Source organism: Triticum dicoccoides, chromosome 3B (genome assembly GCF_002162155.2).
Source record: "Triticum dicoccoides isolate Atlit2015 ecotype Zavitan chromosome 3B, WEW_v2.0, whole genome shotgun sequence".
Classification (NCBI taxonomy): domain Eukaryota; kingdom Viridiplantae; phylum Streptophyta; class Magnoliopsida; order Poales; family Poaceae; genus Triticum; species Triticum dicoccoides.
In genome coordinates this window covers 173,733,636-173,738,224 of record NC_041385.1, presented here as the reverse complement: position 1 = coordinate 173,738,224, position 4,589 = coordinate 173,733,636, and the positions used below count along the sequence as shown (strand labels likewise).

At 41.4% G+C, this 4,589-nt stretch overlaps 1 long non-coding RNA gene across 1 annotated transcript; it reads left to right on the top strand.

Annotated features, from left to right (window-relative positions):
• Positions 1 to 2,880: 2,880 nt before the first annotated feature.
• On the top strand, positions 2,881 to 4,259 carry LOC119281071. Its single transcript, XR_005138256.1, has 2 exons — positions 2,881 to 3,272; positions 3,880 to 4,259. It is a non-coding gene; the product is annotated as an uncharacterized LOC119281071 (long non-coding RNA).
• The last annotated feature ends 330 nt before the right edge of the window (positions 4,260 to 4,589 follow it).

The following is a 4,589-nucleotide window of genomic DNA, read 5'->3' as shown; positions in this document are numbered from 1 at the left end:
ACTTGCCTCTGCACCATACAACTTGTACTTTTAGCCTCCCAGTCCGTCGTGGTGGACCAACAACCCATTTGCTGGGCGGGCCAACCTACAGAAACCAGCATTCGATTTTTCATCAAGCCCCCAAAACAACGCAGTACTATGTTTGTTTTGAGGCCGAAAACATTACGACAGGGGTTGAGCGGGGGAGAGGGGAAGACAGAGTAATAAAAAGATTAAAAAGAGCTGATGCGCCGTTGCTACCCTAACAAAGCAGATGCAATTCTTCTCAGGAAGAAGGTGTTCCGTTGACACCCACACGTCACATACAACATAGTAGGCATACTAACAAGTTCACACACAAATACAACAGAAAAGGTAAACATTCGTATCAAACTCAGGTTCAGAGGACACGTTCATATTCATAGCCAACATTCACTATCAACAACTCAAAATATTCATATATACACAAGTTCAACATATCTATGCATCCAAATGATTGATTGATCACACGACAATATTCATACATAATTCACAAAAAGATTCAGATATACACATGTTCAGTATGTTTATGCATCCAAATGATTGAGATCACAGCCAATATGATCCATGAACGAACTTTAATTACCTAGGGTACATACTGGTAAATGGTGTTCAGTCGGAGGTACTTCTTGCTAAAATTAATTCTTGTACGAGTAAACTTTCGAGTACATAAAAGGCAGCACAGAAAATCTGAACTTTGCTTGTAGGTATATTCTCAAATAGTGGCCTCATGCCGAGCGAGGTTTGAGCAACTGGGCCACTACTTTCATCCAACTAGTTTACTGGCTCATCTTGGTCCTGTAGCTCGCCAAAATTCTACATTGTAGACGAGAAAGGAGGCGGTTGAGAAAATGAACCACCCAAGTTTTTTGTGCAGTTCAACTGAAATGGAGCATCCCTGACGTGCAGACTGATTAAGTGCCAGATGAATATACGCATCAACCAACTTGTCTGGAATCTTTAGACTCCATGCCATACAGTTCGCTACCATATCTGCCGATAACCAAAAGGCACAAGTTGGGGCCAAAGACTGGACTGTGTTCTTCTGGGCTATGTGCCAAGAAATATTTTTGGCGTTCGCTCTCCTAATACTTGGAGTTTGACAACTGGATGACGCCGGTTGATACTCGAATGAATATAGGCACTTCTTGTCAACATCGATGCTTGTCTGAGTGAACTTTGGAGTATATAGCAGCAGTATAAGTATCTGTCCATCTGATCATTTTGTGTAGTTCTACTGAAATCACCCAATGCAATGATTTGCCTGCAAGTTCAGGCTCCAAGTTACTCCTTTATAAAATCGGCAAACAGTAGCACAATATCAAATTACCAATACATGACAAGCACAATAATCAGGATAAAGACCAGTACCAACCTGTGTGAGGTAGCATATCAATTACTATTTCCTTTGACTAGAAGCCGAGATAAGCAAAGCGACTAACAGCAAAGGAAGAAAGCAAGCCGAGATTAGCGACTGACAGGAAAGGACGGAAGCTGTCGAGGCAATGAAGCACCCAAAGTTTTTGTGCAGTTCCACCAAAATCGAGCATCCCTGTTGGCACATATATTGAGAGAGTCAGATTACTGTAATAGTGGGACTAGTTGATGAAACATACACTAACAAATAGAAGCACCCTCATTATCTTAATGGGTAAAGTTAGCAACATAGTAGTCTTGCTTAAAGAGGGGTATTAGTTTATTTAATCAGTGCCAATTAGCTCAACACTCAAAGCATTTCCATTTATCATAGGTTGCAAAACTTTAATGTGCAAAGATAAAGGAGTTTCTCATGACAGTAGCACGATACAAATAGAGATGACAGCAAACTAATATGGATGAAGGCCTTAGGCCCGTACCAACCTGAGAAAAAAAGCTTATTCATGTAGTCCCATAAGAGATGATAAAGCACTCACTTGAATCACTCAATAGTATATATTTTTGTGCACTTCAAATGTATGGTTGAAATCACTCTTATTTACTAGTGCTGAGATTATATCGAAAGATTATCAAGAACTTCTAGCAGAGTTAAAGCACAGGCTGGGATATAGTTCATTGTATTGTCTTGTGTAGTTCCACTAAAATGTATGATTGGCACAACATGATCCCTGTTTGCACAAATAAGAACAAGGTGAAACCTTCATTAGCTTAGTGAGAAAGGTTAGGAAGACATTAGCATATTACTCTAACAGTAGCATCAAAGTCATGATGGACAATACGCAAAACATTGCCTCATTGAACCAATGGCAATAAATTGACATGCAAAACAATAACACTATTATGTCATGACACTAATAATATTCCCTCCCTGCTCCACCACATGATTCACCTCCATAGACAAACATACACACATACATGATTCAACATAGGGTCCTACTAAAGATTTATTTAACTCCGACAGGAAAATTAGGTAGCAATAAATTAGTGGTACTTAAGTACTCCTAATTAATTAAGTGAGGCAGCAGAAGTGGAAGGGCTCCCTAGAGGAACGTCTCACATGTAAGGTAGTCGTTGCCGGAGCCTTTGAATGGCCTCGACTGAGGCCTCTGGCTTCAGCAAAATTGCCTTGGCATTGTTTCTTCTTCTTCTTCTTCCTCTTCATGCTCTATTTCTCTTTCTCCTCACCAGTTGGTGAAACCAAGTACATGATTGGCCTTCTATTTCAGAATTGGTTTTGTCAGTGAGGGAGTACAAGTGTACTCAATGTTTTAAATAGCGGTCGCTATGAACGCTATGGCAGCCGCAATAGCGGTAGCGCAGGCTAGCCGCTACAAGTCGAAAGATGCGCTGGGTAATAGCGTGATTGGCACGATACAACCGATATATGCGCTGTCCGACTGCAATAGCGGCCCTTTGTGTAGCGCCAGTTGCGGGCATAGCGGAAAGCTTAAAAAAATTAGACCACCAATCCTCTTATCCGGTTATCCCATCCCCTTCTCCTGGCGACGGGCGGCTGGCACTTTCCTTGCGGCGGTGCGGCTAACTCCGGTGGCCGGATGGAGAGGCAAATCCAGGCTCACCGTCACCGGATGCCGCCGCTCCCCTAGCCCCATCTTCCCCTGCTGGTCTTTGAGGGAGCAGCCAGCACAACGGCCACCTCGTCGCTCTTGCTTGACGCCTTTCCCTGGTCGACGACTAGCCGGTGCGGGACGACACGGCAAGCCAGTGGGTAGTACCTCGCTGGTCCCTGTTCGACGCCGTACTAGTCGATATCCCAATGCAGCCCATCCGCACCTCCTCGCTTGACGACTACTTCTGTCCGGCAGCTAACCTTTTCTCTGTTATTTGTTTATACTCATTGATTCATAGTATCTCCTATAGCTCAGCTTCTCTGATCGATGTACTTATAGAGTTACTGTACTGGGCTTAGTCTATTCGATGCACTTGCCCTTTCTCCAATCGATGCACTTGTAGAGTTACAGTTAGTCTTTTTGATGCATAGCTTAGTAGTCACTACTTAGCTTTTGCAGTTACAGTAGACAAAATTAGGAGGATCTCAGATCATAGAACACTCCATAATCTCAGTGGTAGCACTAGCACAAGATGGAATTGGTAATCCTTGTTTGCATCTGGTAGCTCAGCTCATAGAACAATACATTATTACTATATAGTTGTGCCTCACGTTCCATTTCTGTTGTAACTCGGTAGCTGACGAAACTTGCACAGTATTGTCTTTCTATAAATTCAGTCAAATTTCTTTTGTAATTTTCTTTTGTACTTGGCAACTGGCAGTTGTAAATTCAGTTTGCTTGTAATATCTTTTGTACTGTATCAACAAATTCAGTTTACTGGCAATTCTAAGTGAAACAAATCAACTATTTGCACTTTTAATTCAGTTAAATACCTTATGTTTTTTTTCTGCAGTGGTAATTCAGCCAACTATCTGCACTTGTAATTAAGAAGACCAAGAAGTGTACATGGATCTGAATGGAGAAGAGGATGAGGATTGCGAATGACTTGTGCATCTTTCATGATCAGAACCGGATCTGTTTATTTTTGCGTGATGGTCGTGGTCTCACTTGTATGATTGCATCTTCCATGGTCAGAACTAGATCTGTTTATTTTTGCGTTATGGTCCTGGTCCGACTTATATGGTTGGTTGGTAGTCTTTTTTTTATTACATGGTTGAATATTGTACAATGGACTAATTGTAGTGTATATTTGTTCTGTCATACTGATAGTTTTTGTTTGCCTGGTTGAATATTGTCCAGATGGACTAGTTACAGTCTATATGCTTATATAAATGATGATTCAATTCAAGTGTCATATTGTTGTCAACGGCTTAAAAATATACATTATATTCTCAAATTTGCAAGTGTTTTTACAAATCCGCTATGCGGACATAGCGCCCGCAATATCGCTCGCTATCCACATTCCGCTATGCCGAGCCCAATCCGTTACCAGCCCGCTATCCGCTATTTAAAACCATGAGTGTACTAGTAAAAAATAACATTATTTTCTCATGGCAGTCGGAAAATAGAGATGAACACATGCATTAAATATCATTCTTACCTAAAGGAAGGTTATGGCGCCAATATGGATGATGAGGATTGGAACACAGATCTTCCTTTGCG